This window comes from Antennarius striatus, chromosome 9 (genome assembly GCF_040054535.1).
Source record: "Antennarius striatus isolate MH-2024 chromosome 9, ASM4005453v1, whole genome shotgun sequence".
In the NCBI taxonomy this organism is placed as follows: domain Eukaryota; kingdom Metazoa; phylum Chordata; class Actinopteri; order Lophiiformes; family Antennariidae; genus Antennarius; species Antennarius striatus.
The window spans coordinates 7,695,742-7,719,617 of NC_090784.1; the positions used below are offsets into that span (position 1 = coordinate 7,695,742).

The 23,876-nt window shown below is 39.4% G+C and overlaps 1 long non-coding RNA gene across 1 annotated transcript; it reads left to right on the forward strand.

Moving 5' to 3' along the window:
* Nucleotides 1–2,039: 2,039 nt before the first annotated feature.
* On the forward strand, nucleotides 2,040–22,951 carry LOC137601131 (uncharacterized). The gene is made up of 3 exons (XR_011037034.1): nucleotides 2,040–2,194; nucleotides 11,619–11,671; nucleotides 20,516–22,951. It is a non-coding gene; the product is annotated as an uncharacterized lncRNA (long non-coding RNA).
* Nucleotides 22,952–23,876: the final 925 nt, after the last annotated feature.

The following is a 23,876-nucleotide window of genomic DNA, read 5'->3' on the forward strand; positions in this document are numbered from 1 at the left end:
AACAAAGCCCAGAGTGACGAGCAGGAGGATTCAAACCGCGACACTCCACTGGTGACACAAGTTAAAGTCTGTCAGGAAACACAACAACTAAAAAGTGGACAGACAAGTTCATTAGAGATGTTTTTTTTCTTCTTGCCTCTTCAAAATAACTCGTCGGTTTCAGAGCTTGATGGAAACAGAGCGGCTGAGCTGAAACCAGTCAGAGTGAAGGCAACGAGTCAGAACAGAGGAGAGCGGAAGTGCATCTAGTTTGCGTCATTTCAAAATAAAAGGCATTAGCGTTTACATTTTGTTTCCATCAATAAAAGGGTTCCAAAATGTACCCTAATTATTTTAAACGGATTGATTTTAATACACATGTAATGTGAAATCTATTTTATTTACCTAAACCCAAATGTTCACTCCTTAGTAAAATAAAACCCACCCAACAAAAAGACACAAAAGATTGGGAATAAAATGACAATTATACTTGGAACAGGACAACCGGGACGGTGCAAATGGATTGCTGACGATAGGACAGTCCACCAGACGACATCCACAAGGTGGAGATCACGTCACACATTCTTACATGTGCAACAGTTTTACATTGCACTTGCAATAAGGGAATAGTGTGCAAACATCCTGGAAGACCACAGATAACAGCACAGAGTGAGGATCGACATGTCTGCAGGCAGCGGCTCAAGTGTTTTAGGCTCTAGTTTTAAATATGGATTTTATACATGCTTGTAATTTAGAAATGAGAAAAATAGGAATGTTAGGACATAAACTACACGAATTAAATTGTAAATCAACACATGGATTTTTTTTTTTAGTGTCTTTCAACTTTAGTGTATTTTACTTTATATTCAAACATCTCTTGCCACATCTGTTTAGCTGATGAATGTATTACAGTTTTGGCGTTTGGTAGTTTGTAAAAAAACATGTTTGTATGATGCACAGAAAGCCTAAAGAAGGACAACTTTTTTTTTATCCGACCGCCCGTGACACCCTACAATTCATCTTTAACACATTTGTATTTGACTTTTTATTTGACATTTGTATTTGACATTTTATTTTGTACGATGAGACGCGCTCACAGGAAGCGTCTGTCGTGGTAATTCTCTGTAACATCACGACTTGGGAAGTTTCATGACGAACACGACAGGACCCGTTGTACGCGGTTCCTGGTCTTTCTCCATCCAGTGATCGGAAGTTTTATTGTTTTTAGCGACACACAACACCTTTATTTGATAACTTTTTGACAGCCTTTGTTCAACTTTAACATATCCTGGGGTTTTATTTTTCAAGAATGTTAGAAAAAAATTACATAAAAGTTATGCTGATTCAATGTTTCACCAAAGTGTTCATAATAAAGACTAATTATAGACAGTGTTGTTCATTGCCAGGTAATAGAAAAACTAATGGCTGTGAAACACTGGACGTTTCTCAGTTACTTCGTGGACAGATCGACACGTGGGTTGGTTTAGTGTGAAAAACAAACAAAACCTGGAACCTAGAAATTTTCATCAAGAATATAACTTTATTTTAAGAATAGATTTTAAGATCACTGCTTGTAAATGGCATCGTATTCAAAAAGTTTATTTTTTCCGTTATAAATATTTTTTCCCGGAGCTTTTTTTGTGTTTCGACTATTGTTTACTGTTATTCATTCTTACGCGCGTCTGTTGCGTGGACATGTACATGGACAGGGTAAACCATTTGGAGGGGTCAGCAGACAGCAAATTGATAATGTGATAATAAAGATGCAGTCTCTCTCGACCCTTATCAATAAATGAAGGACAATCCAATCTAGATCAATCGAGAGTACAATAGAAGCGGGTATTCTACCTGACAGGCACGCTAAATGTCTTGGTGTGTCGTGATAGATGCATTTCAGCTCAAATCAAAAATGTCCAAATTTGGTGTGTAACCCAGTGACAATAAAGGGTTAAAAATAGAGAGATCCGATAAGCCAATCATTACATTTTATTGGTTAGGTCCCGCCTACGAGTGGACATGATTGACAGATCAACCTGTGCGATCGGATGAGAGTGACGTGAGGCGCTCTTGACAAGCGGAGCACAAGTTGTTGCAGCTTTGAAAAACTTTAAAACTTATTTTTGCAGGTTTTTCCAATAAACGTGCAAGATATTTGAACACTCTAGAAGACACCGTGATTTGAGGAAGTCCCTGTGACTTGCTACAATATATCTCGGTAAGCTAGCAACACGTTTTAACGTGCTAATTGTGTGTGCGATGCTACGCAATTTATTGTACGAGTTTAACTATTGAACAACTTGGTTAGAGTACATTTTAAAGTCCTGTTTGTTAAAAAACCAAACAGGTCAGGTCTTAAGGATAGAGAGAGAACTAGTTCGGGATCCAGTTCTATTAATGGCGAGTCTCCCACCATGATTTGACCTGGACTAACGGGGTTCATCAAGTGCTCCACGTGGGGTAGGGTGGTGCCAGTCACCTGGACTGTCACCCACAAGTAGACGGAGTTCACTCTGTCTCAGAAACTCTTAAAACATTTAAAAGTCTACGGAAAGTAGATTTAAAAGTGATCGAAAAGAAGATTTATTATTTTGAAGGGGCCCAATTTTGTTTTGGTAATATGTATTTTAATATGTAATTTTCCTGCTGTTATTTTCTATTTGTTTTAGTAAAAAGAAACCGTTCAAAATGTATGTGGTCTGTGTGCTTTCATGTGTGGTTATTACAGCTCTCTCCCTCAGCTCCTTACGAAACCTGGATCAGAGGTGTATTCATAAGGAGTGGGTTACATGGTGAATTTAAAAGGAATACCGTTCTGTATGTACAGTACATGAAGATACTGCAGAACAAAATTCATTTAAATGTCAGTAATGCTTTGTATCGGGACCTATAGATGTGCATTCCACAACGGCTCTATGTTCTTGTTTTGTATGCATTTTAGGCATTTTTACACTTTTTGTACCAGTTTGGTCATATTCAGGGTTTTTTAATTTAAACTCTTGGGGTATCTTTGTAAATGGACACACATTCTGGTTGTTCTTTCGGATGGACTGGGGAGAGTTGGTAGACCATATTTTTCTGGGCACATGTACCAACGGAGGAATCTGAAGTGGAAAGTAAAGAAGAACACGAGAAGAAGACGATGTCTGTGATGAGGTTGTCTGTTAAGTTGAGTTGTGCTGATAGGAGACAGTTTTCTGTAGACAGCTGTGCTTATGAAAGAATAATACATTAATTTATTGTAGCTTCTTCAACATTTTTCAATGTTACCAAAAAGTTTAATCAAAGCAATTCTCATTAGGAATTTTTGTTTTTTACCCTCAATTGAGTTGTAGTTTAAGATTTTGTACTATTTTTGCTCCATAGACATCAGCCTGCATGATTTCCTAGAAATAAATTTCATCACAGAAAAGCCTAAAGCCTCACAGGTCATGTGACAAAAACAATGATTGTCAGCCAGCTGTCAGAGGGACTACTGCTGAAGCTGACATCGTCACGTTGTCTGTGAATTGTTCCTTGGATTTACAAAAAGTAGAAGACCAATCCAGACTAAATGGAACCAGCAGTGACACACACACTGCATCCCACTAAGTCATTCCCAACATGCCACTGGTTCCCTGCCATGGTTTTTTGAAACAGCTGGGATGCTGTTTGAAACGTTCAACAGAATTTTTGAAAAAAATTGACAAACCTTTTACACATGTAAAACTCCACAAAAATAAAAAAAATATATCAATTTACTCCTATTCTAATGCCAACAACACATTTTAATTGAAACCAAAAAATCAAACAAGCAAACAAACAAACAAAAAGAACCAGAAAGATGTGGAACACTTTGAACATTCCACAAGTACAGAGGTAATTGGCATTAGGCGTTATCAGTGCTGTATTGTTCTGTCGAACAGCCCCTAGAACTGTTCTACAGGTTATTGTACAAGTCTCAGCCCTGACAAAATTGACTATGTGCATGTTTCACCTGAGAGGCTTTTACTTGACATACATCTCAACCATCTGTGTAATAACATTCTCAGAAATCTGACTACTTTTCCTTCCAGATAAAGTATCAGAGCTCATGGTTTTGTGTTGTCATGAGGACAAAATTCTTGTTCAGGTCCTGAGTTCAGTGCAGTATGGGGTATTGAAATCAACTTGTTTGCCTGATTTGCCCAGGTCACTGACTTGTATCTGTGTTTTATTTTGACAGGGTTTTATCCAGGGATTTAACTACTGCTCCTCATTATTGTGAGGTGGATGATAGATGTCCTGATTTGTGTCAGGAGCAGAACTGAAATGTCTTTTCACAAAACTTTATACACAGAAAACTGTTAAGTGGTGCCTTTTTGCTTTTTTCTGTCTCAGTGGTTACAAGTTGGACTTTTAGGAGTAGATCTCAAGTATTCATGAATATTGTCTTATTCTTGTCTATCAAGTACTTAAGTTTTTGATTGTTACAAGTTGAATTCAGGCTCATTCTGTGAGTAAAATCTGCCACAGTTGATGGTTTTTGGAACATAATTCAGTTTTAATTTTTCCACAGATCGCATTTTTCCACAGATATGTTTTTGCATTTTGGGAATGTGAAGCATTTTACTTTAGTACGTTGGTGGTGTGGTGGTGTAGTGGATAACACTGTTGTATTACAGTTTGCAGCAAACTTCCACAGTCTGACAACATGTAATGTTGTGCACCCACAGTGAGGGATGCTGAGAGTTTCATACATGTTTTCTTTTTTGCTGAAGAAAGAAACCAAAAATTAGTTCCTAATATGTACTAGTATCCACACTGTTCGTCTAGGTGTATACGTATATACTGTATTTGAAAATATTTTTCAAAGAAGGATGCAGTATAATACAGTATTGTATTAGTATTATACAAGTGTTGTTTTAAAAGGTTATTTACACACACACACACACACACACACACACAAACACACACACACACACACACACACACACACACACACACACACATCCTGTTTCCGTTAGCTTGTGAGAATGTTGAATGCACACGTGTCAAATAAGTAAACATATTTATTGATCTCACAGCTTTCTTCGGCTCTTGAACAGCACAAAGACTAATTCTAAAAACTTTCAGTTTTCAGAATTAGACCAGCAGTACCAATGTTTACCTCAGAGTGGCAGTACATACCAGCAGGAGCCCACCAAGCATTATATCAGCAAACATAACCACACATTTCCGCTTTAGGATGGCACAAAGCATAAGAACAATGATATATAGTTTCTTTTTTATTCTTTTTTCTTACTTACTTTCAAGTAATGTTAATGAAGTAGTGTTATACATTTATCAGCTCAAGGTTATGCTTGTATTGTTTGTTTATCGGTTGTGTTACAAGAAATATCTAAACAAACTAGAGAGGTAAATATTTTCCCATCAAAATGTGTTTGGGATTTAATATTATGTCCACTTCATAGCTGTTCTGTCAGCCTGTTATAATTCTAATACTGACCAGGAGATGGCATAAAAAGCCTACAAGATGCAAAAGTCCCACAAGAGCTTTCGAGATCTGAAATACTTCACTCACATATAAACTAAGTCTAAGTATTGATCATCAAACTCTTGTCCAGAAACAAAAATCTAAAAAGACTTTCACTGTTTATGGAATCTCAAATGAACTAGATAAAGAGTTTTAGTGTGACTATTTACAGTAAGACTAAGTGGTGGCAATATTACTGGAACATACTGTATTTGTAATTTAGATAATAACAGAGTCTACCTTTTCGTTTTAAAATTTAAATGTTTAATTTTTTTTACAGATGTAATATTTAATTGTTAATTATATACTAGTAACAATATGATGAACTTTGTTTTGCACAGTTATGTCAATGTTCCGCGGCTCTTCACCTCAATGTGCTCCCCAGAAACCCTCAGAAACCTCAGTTAAGCAGAATACTGAATCATCTTCCAGGATGGATGAACAAAATATCCATAATGAATGCAGAATAGTTTCAACATTAATAAAATGAAATCATCTCAGATAAATTCAGTGATAAATTGTTAATAAGAGGCGGTAATTAAATTTTCTGATCTTTTTAGAGGCTTCACGTTTTTGCGTTTTGATTGTTTTTAATTTTACAGAGGTGATTCATTAATTTGGTTTTCATAATTAATACAAATAGGACAAAGTAGAAAATAAATAGATAAAATAACAGAAATATTTGTTAGTATAACAAATAAGTATTCTGTGATAACACAAACTACCATTTCCAAATTGTGTACGTGTGTGCAGGAAACTATCAGTGAAATAAATATTTTTAAAAAACTGCTACATTAAAAGGACAAACATATTTTCTCAGAGGTACTCAGCAACTTCCTGAGTCCTCCTCAGCACATCCTCTTTCAAAGTAATGCTGAACTAATTCAAAGTAAAAGTTATTTTTTCATGGAGGTAAAATCTCAATCCTCTCTCCAGCATTTGAATCTTTCATCCTGCCGAACTAATCACTCCTTTTCTTTCTCCCTTTTTTATTTTTACCACATATACTTACCTTTTGTTTCTCCACATGCTTGATCACACCCGTTTATTTTGACTGAATTCCACACCAGCTATTTCTGATCACAAGTCTGCTCTCCTTTCTGGTGTGTCTGGTTCGTTTCTCACCCTCCACTTGTTCTGACACTTTCCTGCTACTGAGTCGTCACGGTGATTTACAAAATGGCCGACTAGCAGTGTTGTTTTTTTTTCTTTTTTTCGGTGGGCTTGCTGTTTAAGACAAATGGTGGAGCTTTTTTTCCCACTACCCTCCTTACCTCCCTGCAGCTTCCATAGGATGACAAATTGCTAAGAAAAGGACAAAGCTGTACGTTTGTTTCTTTGTGTCATTGTGTGTCATCTGATCTGCTGTGTGTATGACAAAGTGTGTGTCCAACTATCTACTGGCCTCAACAGGGTGTGTGTGTGTGTGTGTGTGTGTGTGTGTGTGTGTGTGTGTGTGTGTGTGTGTGTTATGTGCATGCATGAGCTTCTTTGAGATACGTTTGTGTGTGTACTCAGCAGGGGTCCAGGGAATCTAGCCATTTTTTTTTTTGGTTCTCTGTTGTTGTTTCCCTGTGTGTGTGTGTGTGTGTGTGTGTGTGTGTGTGTGCGTGTGCGTGTCTGTGTGTGTGCGTGTCCTTGTGTGTGCGTGTCCGTGTGTGTAACCACCTCAGCAGGGGTTCTCCTGCTGCAGTCCTGCTGATTGGAGTGTCAGGGCTGGGCTTAGTTACCATGGCAACTGCTATATACTTCGATCAGCTCAATCACCTCACTCCATGCCCCCCCAAAAAAATCAGATGGCTTTTTTTATGATTTCCCTATACTGCCTGTCCTCTCCTATCTTTTTGGTATGTTTCACATTTATATCATTGTTATAATCTAAAGGTTAATGTTACTAATGTTTAGTTTCTCCTTCTATCAGAGATGTTTTGAAACAAACTAGATATGATTTCCTATCCAGTTAAGCAGCAGTTGCAAAGTTTTCTTTATCTACACTGGTTTAAAGCTTCCACTGTTCAGGGTGTATAATAAAAAAGTGGAGTCCTGATATGTTCCAAAGTCTTAAAAAGCACACACTGAGAGGGCAGTGACTCCAGAGAGAGAGTACTAGAAAAAGTTTTGAATACATCTTGCAAGGAAAGATGAGACACATGACCACTGTGTTGTGTAAATAATACAAAACAGGTCAAAATCTACAATTGAGCATAGATTCTTCCAAGTTTAAGCAAACAGAAAAATTCACTGTTTATTAAAGGTGTCTGCCAGCTTGTTTGAATTAGGGGTTTGATATATCAATAGTTTAATTGCAAGATGCACATTTTCTTTGTACAATCAAAACGTGCAATTATTGTCATCATTTCGCGTTTAACAAACGGTGAGACACAGAATAACATGGATAAGCACTGCAAGGGTAGGTCTCATGATATCTGACTAAAAAGCTGAAACACTCATGTAGAAAGTTAACAGGTTATTTTGCCACTTTAAAACTTTCTCCCAATTTTTGTTTAAGTATTCTGATTGCATAATTTTCACAAAAACATTTGGACCTGTTTCATACATTGGGCTCAGCAGGTAGCACAACATGATCCGCTGCAACATAATTATTGCTGTGTGTTTCACTGTACTGCCATGACAAATTCATTTTCTATGCCAGTAACAGGCTTATATTTTTATTCAAAGAATCCGATAACATCATGGAAAGGATTCCTGCAGATATGGACATTTTAGTTAAATGGTGTGACCCCTTTTGTTTCACTAGAAACATCCACTGTACCACTCTGATGAAAACCATCAGATTCATGTAACAGGAAGCTGCACACCCCAGTGCACATGTGAGCTGCTGGTATGGTAACCTTTCACGGTGTTTTATTGTGAGGTGTTGTAGCCCAGCTCACATCCCTGACCGAGTCACGACTGATGACTGTAGTCATCACTGGACCAGTTCCAAAATAACTTGTACCATTAGTAATTTAGGCTACACCATATAAAAAGTGGGGACCTGGTATGTAAACATTAAAATGATCCTGTAAACATGTTGAGGTGAAATGCTGGCTTCTAGAAGGTAAGAGGAATTCCTCTGAGTGCATTCATAACTCATCCTTTACATACCAGTCTTTTGTCTCACTTCTGAGACATAATGCGTCATGTTCCAGTTCCTACTTTGTAATTACTCTGCATCCTTCTTTGTTAATGCATTTTTTACACACCTTACTGTTTTAAGTGAAGTAATACAGTATTTGCTCACACAACCTTTGGAGGTTCCAGTGTACTGTTTTGGGACATCTGTTTCTTTCGCGTTACACTGTAGGAGTGTTAATGAAGTGCATATATATTCTTGTCTGCATTCATTTGAATTATTTGATCTGAGCGGAATGTTGAGGTTGGCGTGATGATAATGTGGTTTGGATATATGTGGTGTTTGTGTGTGTTTTCTTTGGCTCACTGCACAATGTGCATTTCAGCACCCTCTGCTTGAAAGCAGCTGAACGACCAATTTCAAACACCAGCCATTTACGCTGTCAGTGGGTTTAGCTCAGGAAGGGAGTGAGATGGAGAACATGAAGCAATAATGAAGGAAGAGGCAGCCGATGTGTGCTATTCACAAACTAATTAATAGCCTTACAACACATGAGTTTACATTCCTTCAAATATTCTAATAAGGTTTCCTCTTTCCAAGTGTTCCCTGGGAATAACAGGATATACATCGATTCCTGGGCAAAAATAAACTGAAAATTACTACTCAACTTGAAAAGAGGAAGGACTCTAGAATCAAAGCATGCAAACTATTATCAGTACACACTGATGAGAAAGAAAGACAGGGCCGGGACAAAGATACTGGGTGGATACTAGATTGTGTGATGCATATTGTTGGGGAAATTCAAAGTGAAGCAAAAGACAAGTCAGGAGAAAAACAATTCCTTGTAAAGTATGAGAGCAGCTAAAGAGAAAATGGAGAAGTGGAGAGAAGCATGAGGCAGTACTTGCATCAGATCATAGGTGGGGGCGTGGCAGTAATGCTAATATCAGGAAATATCCAACCATCCAGCATTTCTGCTTGTGCATGTACTTCTGTGTTTGCTCATTTGAGTGTGTCTTGTATAACTTACAAGGCCGTATGATTACATGAATTAATATTGTGTATGTGCATATTCTTAATGTTCTGAACATGTTTATTTTCCTACTCATGAATATGTATACACAATGAATGAATGAATGTGTTTGTCACCATGTAATCTAATCTATTTGCATTTTAATGATTTTACTGTGAGACTGTTGGTGATACAGCTCATATCTCACTTTGCTTTTGTTCGTTCTCCTTTACTCCTAATTTTGTGTGGCGACTGTATCCTTCCCCTACACCTTTTTTCTTCATCCTTTTTTTATTTTTGATACATTACCTCTCCCCCCAGTCAATTTTACTGTTCTATTGGTGTCTCATGCAATCCTCTCTCCTCATTTGTTGCTGCCTGCTTTTACATGTCAAGTTTTTCTTGGCTGAGTATAAACAAAACAAAATCATTCCAGTAGTTTAATGAAGATGTGTGTTTCTTTTCTTTGCTTCATCCATTGCATTGGTACTTGATATGGTAATTCTTCATGTTATGGTGTTTGTCTTTACTGGTAGTGGGGTGTGATTAAATATGGTACGTCAAATTCAGAAGAATGTGGCAGGACAGTGACCCAGAAACATTCTGGTAAACAAGCCAGTTCAGCAATCGGTTTAGTTCAGTTTTTTTTACCTCTATAATTTTCTTGATTGGTCAGGGTGTCTGTATAACACAGTAGATATAAACCGATCAGTCGTAACAGAATAACCATCTGCTTAATTTGAGATCCCCCTTTGCCACAAAAACACCTCTGGTCTATCAGTATACGGACTCCACAAGACCTCTGAAAGTGCTGTGCATTATGTGTTGTAATAAAGTGTCTCTTCTGTGGGATCGAACAACACAGGTAAGACTTTCCTCCCAGAACCAGCTGCCAGTTTAGCTGTTGTCCTTCCTTAGACTACTTTGCTGTCACTGTAACCACGTCTTCAGAACTCAATCAGCACTTTTAATTATTTAATCAAAATTGACGTCAGAATGTGAAACACAATTCCTCTTGATCCCAGCTGATTCGGTGCACTTACATTGTAAAAACGTTTTGTTTTTTTTGTTTTTTTTTACTTGTATTATTTAGTTAAATAGACTAAAATTTCTCTAGAATACTAATTATAACTTCAGGAAACTTACAAAACAAAAATGATTCTTAGTGGTGAAAACCAAAGATAAAGTTGGCATAACATTTCTGCTGTCATATCCACTTGTTGTAGTAGTTCACCACAAGGTGATGCTCTGATGTAAAAATGCACATGCGCAGACAACTGGAGTCAGCCACACCCTGTTCAATTGTTCAGCCAATTGGTGAATCCTTCAATTTATTTCTTTGTCTGCTTTATGTTACATGCTGGATGTTGTCACCTATCTGCACACTGCTTTCATCGGTTTCCTGCTTGTAAGTTGTAGATTATATGATGACTTTGGTGCATTTTTAACAGTTTAATGGCTGGTGAAGCTAAGTTAACAACATATTTAAGATGTGCAACGTGCAACTTTCCTTTGAGAAGGAAAGAGGTGATCAGAGATGAGCCACCAGTGAAAAAGGTGAAAAGCAGGTACGTCGCCTGCTTTATTTACAGAGTGACAGGTTAATGAAATTTCTACTTATGGAGATATGAGATTTTAATGTAGCAGAACTGATATGGATTTCAACGACCCCCCTGTGACACCCCATTCGACAATTGTTGAGAAGCCAGACGGGTTTTAACGGGACATGAACAGCCACCTTTAGAACTGAAGAAGTCTCTTTGATGAGAGGCCATACGTCTTCAAGAACTTTCTTAGAGTCCTGTGGATGTATTTAAACAGCTTTGGACAACCATGACCTGGATAACTGAGAACCTACAAAGACATATGGGATCACAATGCATTTATACTTGCTCTCCTTCTCTTTTGTCCCGACTGGGCATTTCTCCTTTCTGGATCTTGTCTGAGCCTTCACAAAGGTCCAGTCAAGATGTCCACAAGTTTTCAGTGACTTTTCAGGTGTTCGTGTTCTTTTAGCTATCTTGGGTTCTGGTTGGTAACTTGTCAACCTTGTTTTTCAGGGTCCTGATAACACCAAGCTTCCACTCCAGTGGATGGTGAGAGTCAAAAGCAGGTACTGGTCTGTCTGTTTGTTTCCTGTATACCCTAACACTCAGACTTCTGTCATGTTTTATACAGACCTCACAATCAAAAAAGGGGAAACTTGTCCTTTACATCCTCTCTGGTGAACTTGATGTTGCTGAAGTTGATGTGTTTGATTTTGACCCATGTGTCATCCATGTACCGGAACCAGTGACTTGGTGTTGCTTCGTTTAATGAGGTCAGGGCCCTGTATTCTACTTCTTCTATGTTCGAATTGGCTACAATAGGAGACACCAGCGAGCCCATGGCACATCCGTGTTCCTGCCCTTAGAAGTTCCCTCTGTACTGGAAATAGGTGGTGTTCAGGCAGAGGTCCAAAAGTTGGCAGATCTGGTCGGGATAGATGTTTGTTCTGTCACTGAGGATGTTGTCCTATGAAAGCAGCTGCCTTACTGCTTCCACCGCTTCCGTTTTGTGAACAAATGTGAATAGGGAGGTGATGTCATAGGATACCATGGTCTCATCTGTATCCAATCTCAGTCCTCTTACCTTTTAAACAAAGTCCATGGATTTTTGTATATGGTAGGGGTTATTCCCCTCTAGAGGGGCCAAGTTGGTGGCAACATGCTTGGTGATGTTATATGTGACCAAGTTGATACTGGTGATAATAGGTCTGAAGGGGGCTCCTTCTTTATGAATTTTGGGGGGCCATGTATTCATGGGATGGCTTCCCCAGGGTACAGGCGATAGTTTACAGGTGGTTGATAGTTTCTTCCTTCTGTAAGCAGTCCACAAACTTGTTTTTGTAGCTGCTGGTTGGATCTTGCTTCAGGATCTCATAGATGTTGCTGTCGCTGAGTAGAGACATTACCTTACTGTGGTAATCTGCCATGTTCAGGACTACCACATGCAGTGGTACCTCTACTTACGAACGTATCTTCATATGAAATTTCCAAGTTACGAAAAGTTTTGAAAGGCCTCAACAGGAAAGTATTGCCTCTAGTTAAGAAAGAATTTTCAGGATACGAAAGGTAAAAATACTGTATGGGCTGCTACTTGCAGCTCCCAAAGGTTCCTGAACGCAACATCCTTATAGCTGCTCTGCCATTGGCTATTACCTTGCATCCTGGCATCCCATTGGCTAGGGGGACCTCTATGTGTGGCTAGGTAGGTGTCTATGCAGCGTCCTCGTCATTCGGTCCTCGACCCATGCAGTGTTCTGATAGTTTTACGTGAATTTATTAACTTTTAGAGTATTCACTATGGACCCCAAGAAAGTGATGGAGAAAAGAGGAAAAGAAATGAAGAAGAAAATAGTTTTTTTGTCCATACAAACAAAGCAAGAAACAAATAGAAAAGTATGAAAAACGGATGCGTTTGGTTAATCTCGCCAAAGAATATGGCCATAATGTATCTACAATTGCCACGTTATTAAAACAAAAGGAAGTTTAAGGAGTTTAAGGCATCGCGTGGGTTGTTGGAGAAGTTCAAAATTATGACTGGAATTCACTTTGTTGTTCAGCATCTTGAGGCAAGTAGCGCATGAACCAAAGAGGGCAAAAAACAATGAGAACAGCAGTTAAAACATAAATGACCATAATTTTTATTCTTTAATCTTTGTTTTTTACATTATGTACAACTCTCAATTATTGTGAGAGTTGTAGGATGGTGATGTTCTGGTCCTTACTCAGCGCTGTCACTGCCTTCCGTTCCCGGGTGGAGAGGTTGGAAGGGGGGACCTTGGCTTCAGAAAGGGCTGCTGCTGCCTTTAGCCTTAGTTCCTCTGCTTCTGTTGCAGAAAGGTTGTTTTTTTAAATGGCTGACTTTGACTAATGAGGGCCACACCAGGTAAGTCCTGTGGGGTGATGGCAAAGTTCAATCCTTTGGTGAGGATGTTCTTCTCTGTTTGGGTGAGTTCTCTGTCTGATAGATTCCTCACCCATCTGCCCCGTGTGTTATCTGTGATTGTACTCATTGGTTTTCTGTCTCCATCTGAATTCTTCTGCCCTTGTATTTTTGCTTGTCAAAAATTGGAGGTTTACAAACTTATGTCTTTGCCTTACTTTGCCTTGGACTTGTTTAAATTAAGTACAGCGGACTGATTTAAACAGCTTTGGATACTTCTTGAATCTCTAAGTGTTGTTAACTGAGATGGGACAGCGAAATGTTTTTATAGTCACACCAGCTCTTGGAACTATTACAGTGTCACCAATTTGGTGAAGGTGAGGTTCAGGGATAGGAGCTATGTATACTAAAGGACTACTGTTTAAGGAGTAAAGTTGTACCTTGAGATATAGGCTGCTCAACATACGACTTTTGTTGAGATATGAACCATTGCTCTGGCCATATGTATTTGACATGAGCAAAAATTTGAGATACAAGTCATGCTTCGGGACACCATTGCTAGTTATCGGATGGATACAACATCAGCTTAGACCGGATCTTGTTCATGGATTAAAGACATAACTCACGTGCGTTCTTGACTTTTGCATTTCTTGCCGCAAAGTGGCTGTGGACAAGATGACTGGAGTTGTCTTGTCTTTAAGAAGATTGTTTCAGACCAGACAGTGTTATATGTGTATATACTGTATGTTGAATTAGATTTCAGTAGATTGTTATATAGGGGATTCTAGGAAAAGAAAGTAAAATATATAAGCTGATTTGTGACATGTTTCACTACAAAAATCGAGACTTTTAAGCTTTCTGCCATCTTCATTATAGACCAATGTCTGTGCTGAAAGCTGGAGAGAAGTGCTGGCGAGAACTCCACTCATTGTAAAAACAACTTTATTGATCTTATAATAAGTACTGCAGCCATGGCCTCTACCATATGTCATGTTTGCAGCGCCATATTTTCTCCCTCCTTCTGATGTTCCACATTGAGCTTGGGTCTGTTACATTAAAACACCAGAACTAAGCAGCTCATGCTTCAGAACATTTGGTAAACCAGAAGGAGCCAAGAGAGTCTATAGGCTGGACCGAGCACTCTAGCACCATGCTTTGAGCTGCTTTGCTTACTTTTTCTGCTGACATGAAATTAGACACAACACGTTTTGATGAATGTTGCACATCCAATGCTTTTAATCAGTCATGATTAAATGATCTGTTAATATCAATTACAGGTAATGTTCTTTAATTATATGTAATAAAACACGTACAGTATTTTGAACAGAAAGAAAAATTTCTCAAATGTATTATGTTTGCAATGACTGAAACTGGTTTTGTAGTTTTAATTTTTTTTTAAAATTTATATATCCATCCCTATTGTGAACTAAAAAAATCTTTAGTCCCAGTAATTAAAGAGTGCTCAGTGGTAAAAACCTGTACCGAGACACAACAATCTTCAACGTAATTGTTATTCTTGTATTCTTGTAAAAGATTTATCTCTGAAAACTTCTTGCAGTTCAAAAGATGTAAACCACACTGATGAAAACTGCCCTGTCTCACAATGTCGAAGAACAAAAAATGTCCACTAAATGCTTGGCGAATGTGCCAACTCCATTTTGCACCACTGCCTCCCTTTTTAACAGTCCTTTAGACCTGCCGTTATTTTAGTAGATCACCCAAGATGCTAGAAATCACTGCTATTACACTTAATGATTCTCAAAGCACAGTCCTTTAAGAATGATAGGGCACCTCTATCTCTCAGTTTGGTGCTAATTGTAATGTAGTGATTTTCTCCACAGCTGTTGAAACTTTACAATATCTGTGATCAAGCCCATTGCAGCTGTGCGATCGCAAAATGATGTTGGTGTCAGAAGTGGCTGCACAGTTCTGTGTGTGTGTGTGTGTGTGTGTGTGTGTGTGTGTGTGTGTGTGTGTGTGTGTGTGTGTGTGTGTGTGTGTGTGTGTGTGTGTGTGTGTGTGAAATACAGCACAGAGATTAAATGGTACCCCGACTTTAATGTTTGGGTGGAAGGTGTGTCTGCCAACTCTCATCAGCTGGGGTCAAGGACCCACAAACATCATTCGAAGTTCAATCCCAAGTCTTTCAGGTTTTTTTGATTGGCATTGAGGGAGGTACAGTCAGATAGCCAGAAAACAATTGGATTCATGTTTTTATATCATCTTACTCTTGCTCAACTTTTTGAATCATAACTTCAAAAAACAATGAAGTTGCTCACACTTTCTTTGCAAGTAGTGTAGAAATCAGTCTTATAGCATATCAGTGCATAGTATTGTGTTTTTGTGGTACAGTGGTACCTCTACTTACGAAATTGATTTGTTCCGGAAGAAATTACGTAAGTAGAAAATTACATAAGCAGAGATGCGTTTTCCATGGAAATGCCCTAATCTGTTCCAAGCCCAAAAAAATTCCGACATAAATGTTTTATAAAGCATAAAAATGCATCAAAACATGTAACAAATACATGTTACGATTAGATTATTACACAATAAATGAGAGTTGTGCATAACGTAAAAAACAAAGAATAGAGTTAAGAATAATAATGACGATCATTTATCTTTAACAGCTGTCCTCATTGTTTTTTTGCCCTCTCTGGTTCATGCGCTCCTATCTCACGATGCCGAACAACGGAGTGAATTCCAGTCCTCCTTTTGAACTTCTCCAACCAACCACGCGATGCCTTAAACTCCTTAAACTTCCTTTTGTTTTAATAACGTGGTGACTGTAGATACATTACGGCCATATTCTTTGGCGAGATCAACCAAACGCATCCCTTTCTCATGCTTTTCTATGATCTCTTACTTTGTTTGTATGGACAGAAAAACTTTTTTCTTCGTCTTTTCTTTTCCTCTTCATCACTTTCTTGGGGTCCATAGCAAATACGTACTCAAAAAGTTACTGTATTTGCGCAAAACTAATGCCGAACACTCCATAAGCACCCATCTAGCTCCACACAAAGGTGGAGTGGCATCCCTGTTAGCCAATGGGATGCCAGGAAGATACGTAATAGGTAATAGCCAATGGCAGAGCAGCTATGAGAATGTTGCGTTCAGGAACCTGTGGGAGATCGAGTGTCAGCCGATACTGTGTTTTTACATTACGTAAGTCGAAATTTCTTTCGTAAGTAGAGGTAATTTTTTTCTGCTGAGAAATTTCGTAAGTAGAAAATTTCGTAGAGACATTCCTAAGTAGAGGTATCACTGTACATATCACATAAGTCACAATGCCAGTGAGTTGCTTTTTAATCTATATAAGTGGAATTGCTGATTTCTTTCAAAGTTAGGAAGTTCATAAGTCCAATACGATTGCATTAACACACACCAGACACAAGAAATGTCAACAGCCGTTTTATTACTTCAGTATGAAATGTCATGTTAAATTAAACAAATTAAAGTGAGTTCTCAGCTATTAGGTAATGGACTTTAAATTCGCATGCCTACTAAATTAAATGGAAACCTCTGGCACCTCTGAAAATTACAAGACTGCTGGAGACGTCATTTGACTTTATTTAAAAAGCTGATCTCAATTTATTTCTGGTTAACCTCTAGCCTGGCAAGTCGATTAAATGTGAGATTTTGTTTACACGTCTGCTGGAAAACCTTCAAAAATCAATCACCCTGCCCGGGTATACTTAATACTCTCCTGTAGCTATGGAAAATTTCATCAGTGTCACATTAAAGCTCTGAGTAAACTGATTTTTCAGCTCCTGCAAGAGCATGTTGTACAAAAATAATAATACAATAATCAACAGGTTCAAGGTCAAGGTTCAAAAAAATCTTTATCATCTCCCAGAGGCAATTTGTTGTGTTGTCAGCAGTATCCATACAAGCATCAGACAAAGAATAATGATCACACAAGAATTACAAAGTATGGCTAATAGGGTTGGAGAAAAAAATTGATATCTCCAAACAATTACATCAAAATCACAGCAAAAAAGAATTAAAAGGCCATGGCAACTGGCGTAAATGAATGTTTACGTCTGTCCTGCAAATGTGGCTGACAGTGTGTACCGCTCAAGAAAAACACATACAAACTTGAGTGTGTCTACGCTCAGTTATTCATTACTTGCCAGAATACAAGTAATGAATGACTGAGCCTGATACCAAATCCTTTCTTTATGTAGATTGCCTAAATTAGTTAGCTCTGTACCAGCAATCTTGACAGCACCCTGTAACCAGAAGACCATGAAGATGTTATCTGAAAAGTTGTGTCAATGTTCAAACTCTGATTGTAATGATAAGCTGCAAACTCTGATAGGCTTTTTTGTTTGCAGCCTCCACTTGAATCACAAAACTGAATTTATGATGATTTTCACCACAAAAGGTTTGATGATTATTGATTTTGTCATCAGTCAAAATAGGAAAGAGCTTTGAAGTTTTTCTGTGACAATTCTCCCTGGCGTCCAGCGTATTGATATCCAGTAGTGATGGCACCCTTTTTTAAATTCTGCCACAAAAGGATCACAGTAAGAGTCAGTTGTGCTGAGGTGGACACAAATTAATCTTTTTCAGACAGATAAGATAGCTATCATCTTGTTGTGGCACTTATGTATATGCAACACAAATAAAAATAGCAAGAGGCTGCACCCCTTGGGTGATCCACTAGAGGAGACAAGAGCATCACTATTGATCCTCATGCAATGTAACCTTCCATTTAAAAAGTCCATTAACCAACTAATGAGTTCAGGGTTAATGTTTTGGAATCATGCTAGTCTTTTTCTTGACAATATGAAGCTGGATGTAATTAAAAGCACAAGAGAAATCAATACATTTAAAGCACATAGGAGTTTTGCGACTCTCAATATTACAGGATCATACAATGTGAAAAAAGAATTTGCATCCTTCCGTCTATCCATCTACCCATTTTCTTGTAGATAAGACAGTCATAATCGTCTCATCTACAGCTGCTTTTCCACTTTGTAGGGCTTGGGTGTTGCCAGAGCCTAACCCATCTGACTATGCGCGAGACGGGGTACACTCTGGAAGCACCACCAGTCAATCGCAGTGCCCCCTTCCTGATTTCTTATTTTTTCCATGTTTGTCATACTTAAATATTTCAGATCATCAAACAAATTTAAACGATAGTCAAGATTAAACACAAAAAATACATTTTTAATTGAAGGTTTCTATTATTAATTTAAAACAAAATGTAAACCTACATGACCCTGTCTGAAAAAGGGATTGCCTTCTAAACCTAATAACTGGACGGAGCACACCTTAACAGCAACAATGATTGTGATCAAGCATAGCGGTGAGGTCTTTACAGTGCTGGGAGGAATTTTGGCTGACTCATCCTCGCAGAATTGTTGTAATTCAGCCACATTGGTGGGTTTTCAAGCATGAACAAACTTTTTAAGGTCATGCCACAGCATCCTAGAATGGTTCAGGTCAGGACTTAGACTAGGCCACTCCAAAGTCTTCATATTGTTTTTCTGCAGCCCTTTAGAGGTGGACTTCCTGGTGTGTTTGTCATCACTGTCCTGCTTCAGGGCCTTTTGGTAGTTCTTTTGGTAGACAGTAGAATTCACGGTTCTGTTTGTCACAGTACGTCTTCCAGGTTCTAAAGCAGCAACACAGCCCTAGACAATCACACTACCACCAACACCATGTTTTACTGTTGGTATGATGATCCTTTTCTGTAATGTGGTGTTTAGAGCAGACACAACGGGTCACACATCTCCGAAACAGTTTAACTTCAGCTTTCATAGTCTTTCTTGCTTAGCAATGGTTTTCTTCTTAGAACAGACCATTTTTCCCCAGTTAATTTTGCCGGTTGGGGGGAACATTTTTCATACAGGGACATGTAAGTTTAAAATTTTTTCTCCTTAGTAGTAAAAACCTTAGTTCAAAAACTCTTTTTTGTATTTACAGTAATCCCTCGCTTATTCACGCTTCAAGATGCGCGGCTTCACTACATTGTGGATTTTAGTAGGTAGTCACGTGATACCGTACACGCATTCTATTGGCTGACACTATCCGTGTGTGCGCTGCGTTCTGAGACTCAGGGGAACACAGCACACGTCCGTGTATTAAAGAAACACTTTTACTTAATAGAAAAGTGCTTCAAACAGTCTATAAGTGTGGGGAAAAGGTAATACGGATATAAAGTGGTTTAATATCAGTGTGGGGAGGGTTCATGAACGTTTAAATTACCTTAATAAAATAGTTTTTCTCTATATTTTGTTTTTCATGTGTGGTCCTGGAATGCATTACTGCGAGTAAAGAGGGATTACTGTACTTGCGTTATCTTTGGCATATAGTTAAATTTGTGTGATGATCTGGAACATTCAGTCTTGACAGTAACATCTGGATCAATTATAAGTCTTGTTCACTTACCTAGAGTCAACAAATTTTGGATGAAGTATTTCTGCAGAAAGGTGTAATCAACATTTCACTACAAGTGACAAAAAGAAAAGAAAGCGTGCTTTTATTTAGAGTGTCTTCTCACATGTAGCCTTCATATGCAGCTTCACAGACAACAGAAGCAGAAGAATATGGAGCACGTGGGATGTGGTAGAGCATAGTCTATGTCAAACCATCATGACAGAAGTGCTGTCATGCAACGTATTGGAGAATGAAGTAGGATGAATGTCGTAGCTATATATTTCTGTCATTCTAATACTGTAATGTCATTACAAGGCCACTAATTTGTAATGTCCTTGTAGGTGATGATTAATGTCAACCAACTATCAATTTGTATATTTGCTTGACATGCCCAAAGTGTATCTTTAATAATCTTATCAAATGATGATGATGGGTTATGTTTTTGAACGGTCCAGTAAGTTGCAGTTATCTGTCTATTTTTGTGCATAGTTTTTAAAACTGCCATAGCAGTCTGCTCCTTTCTTTCATCCTCTTAGTTTTCACAAACCATGCAGTTCCATATGTAACTTAGTTCCTTAAGCATCATACTGTCAGATCGTTATGCACACAAAAAACTATAATGAGTTTATTTGTTTTGTATGTTCAGTGTATGTTCCAGACAAAGACCCCAGCTTGTCGACACGCTGTGAGGTGGCAGCCCCACCAGCCGACCATCCTGCGGAGGGATAACTCATCCAGGAAAAACTCCTTTGTTATGAAACTGACCAGAAAAAGAAACCCAACTGACCAACACGATAATGGACCACAGCCTGCCCCTGACCTGTCTGGATGTCGCCACATGGAACGTCCAGACACTCCTTCGCTCCATAGCTGCCACTCTGCTGTCCCAAGCTCTGCCGCCATTGTACTTCACAATGGCAGGGTACAATGGCAAGGCAATGGCGAAACAACAGTAGGCGACCACTGCTACATCTGGAGCGGCCTCGAGAGAGCTAACCATCACACCAAGACTCAACCCCGCCTGGACTCCTCCCTGCTCAGACACCTAGAGTCCGCGGCCAATACCAACTACATGAGCCGTGTCTTCACTCTGCTTCACCAAGCCTGCAATGGCCCACGCATCAAGACAGCCCTGGTGACAGACTCAAACTGAAGCAAACTGCCTCGTGCGCTGGAAGAGCACTTCAGCCTCCTTTTACAGCACAGCTCCACCCCAGCTGATCCCACCATCCTCGCGGCTGCAAACACCACATTCCCTAGTGACGCCTGCAGTACAGATCCTATCACACCTGAGGAAGTCGGAACCACTCTGAAAAAACAGTAAAGCCCCCAGCATGTGTGCAGTAACTGTTGAGATGCTAAAATCTGGCAGTGATAATATCGTTGAGTGGCTCACCCACACCTTCAACTATACAGTATGTGGGAGACAGAGAGACTTCCTAGCGACTGGACCAGAGGAGTAATCCTACCCTTCTGGAAACATAAGGGTGACAGGCTACTCTGCAGCAACCAGAGGCATTACACTTCTCTCCATCCCGGCCAAGCTCTTCACCAGGATCTTACTCAACAGTGCTGTCCCAGCCATCAGAAGCCGCCGCCATCTCCAGTAGGCTGGCTTCATGCCTAACCGCTCCACAAATCACCACATCTCCGCAGTTTGCCTGCTCATAGAGAAGACCTTTGAATTCACCAAAGATCGTCATCTATAGATTGGGTTCATAGATCTGAAGGCTGCCTTTAACACTACCTGCCATGCCTCAGTCTGGAGTATCCTACAGACCCTTAGAGCACCATCCAAGATCATTGCCCTGCTCAAGCAGCTCTAGAGCAATGCAGAGTTGTGTCCGTATGAACGGCAGAGACTCTGACTGGTTTCCCATCTCCAGTGGCGTTCACAAGGGCTGCATGGCCGCTCCTGACCTTTTCAACTACACCGTTGATCATCTGATGGCCAGGGTCTGTGAGCTAGTCCCCAGAGTATCCCTCTGCATCTACCACCTGACCTGGGGTATGCTGACGACGCCATCATCTCTCATCACATCCTACAGCCAGCTGAGAGACACCCTGGGCATATAGCGAAGAGGCAGAGAAGCTTGGCCTCCGAGTGAGCTGGATTAAAACCAAGTTCATGCATGTTGGTGACGGACCAGATCCGCCTCCCTTGCAGTTTGGTAATGACTTGTAGAGCCTGTCAAGAGCTTTGTATATCTAGGGTCCATCATGACAGACAACGCGGACCTTAAACCAGAGATTCTCTGCAGAAGAGGTCTGGCAGCATCAGCTATGCAGTCTCTCTGGAAACCACTCTAGCGGCAGCGGACAATCTCATGCAAGATGAAGCACCGAATTTACAACTCGGCCCTACTCTCCATCCTGGTCTACAGCTTGGAAACAAGGCCCTTAAACAAGACCGTAACTGCCAGTATAGATGGCTTTGAAAGCAGGGCTCTCAGAACCATTGAAAACATCAGGTGGCCCCAGCGGATTTCCAACAAAGTGCTTAGAGCCCGTATGCCAGCCCAGAGCATCTTGGCAGCGCAATGTCGCACCCACCGGTTTGGTCATCCGCCTTCCTCCTGATCATTCAGCAAGAGCCATTCTCCAGTTTGACCTGAAGGTCGAAGGCTGGAAATGACCTTGACGAAAAGCTCGGCACCCGATGGCTGGATGTCATTGCGGGTGACCTCCGACAACAGGGAGTTGCGGTGGAGGATGCAGAGCACCTGGCACAAGACCGCCAGTGCTGGAAAAACCTGTTTCATCTGGTTGGCTCTACGCACAGGAATGGGGCACCTCCCTACCGCCTCGCAAGAGCCCTACTGACTTACTGACTATGTTAAGCTATGATATTGATTATTAGAAATAACCGGCAGCACGGTCGCGTACTGGTTAGCACTGTTGCCTCACAGCAAGAAGGTCATGGGTTCAAACCTCACCCTTTCCAACATGGTCTTTCTGTGTAGAGTTTGCCTGTTCTCTCAGTGTCTGAGTGTGTTTTCTCCAGGTGTTCCAGTTTCCCCGCAACATCATGAAAAACATGCGTCTAAGGACCCTTAGGTCATGTTGGCCAACAGTGGCAAGCGCGCCCAGAGTGCAGTGAACCGACCAACTCTCAATCTGACCTCATAATTTTGTTCTATGATTGTATAATTGTATAACTGTGTAGTGATCAATAAAGCTTCTTCTAAAAATATTTTCTTGTATTCTGCCTGCTGATTTGACTTTGGACTGAGGATTGCATCCTAAAAATCTCGAGGCATTTGTATTTTCCAGTCAATGACAATCAATAGCACAAATTTGTTTGCTGTGTGTTTGTCTCACCTATCGCTCGTTTAATTTCTGTCTTGAAAATTTGTTCTTACTCCATCAGTGCTAGAAGATAAGATAAGATATACTTTATTGATCCCAAACTGGGAAAGTCAGATGTTGCAGCAATATTCAAACAAACAGTATCCCTGCAGATAGGTGATATTTCTTTAAAGAGTTCCCTCAATTACTGGATGGTTGGGCAAGTTTGGTGAGATGATAATGTCTATTTTCATCATCTGCATTCATGCCGTCATTGTCAAGATTAGACTGGAAAGTTGATAAACAGCACAGAAACACTTTTGTTGAACTAGGAACTGATAGTATGAAAGTTTAAGTTATTCTATTTCGATTTGTTTTTAAGAACAGACCTTTACTGTGAATGTGACAAATGTGCAATTCACTGCATTTGCAAAATTGGTTAAATTGTCGGCAAAATCACTACTTTTACAAAATAATCAACCTCAAGTACAATTCAACATATGTCACGTTATCGTACCACATAAAAATTAGAGTACCAGTAAGTGACATGTTATATGCCACAAAAACATGTTTGGATCAGTGTTTAGCCTTTAACTTCTTATTTTAGTCAAAATTTTGTTTTGAATATTCATATGTTCAGAAATTAATTAGTTTTGTGTTAATTTGTTGTATGTGACAACATCAGCAATAACAGCCACATAGTTCAATGTAATACATCT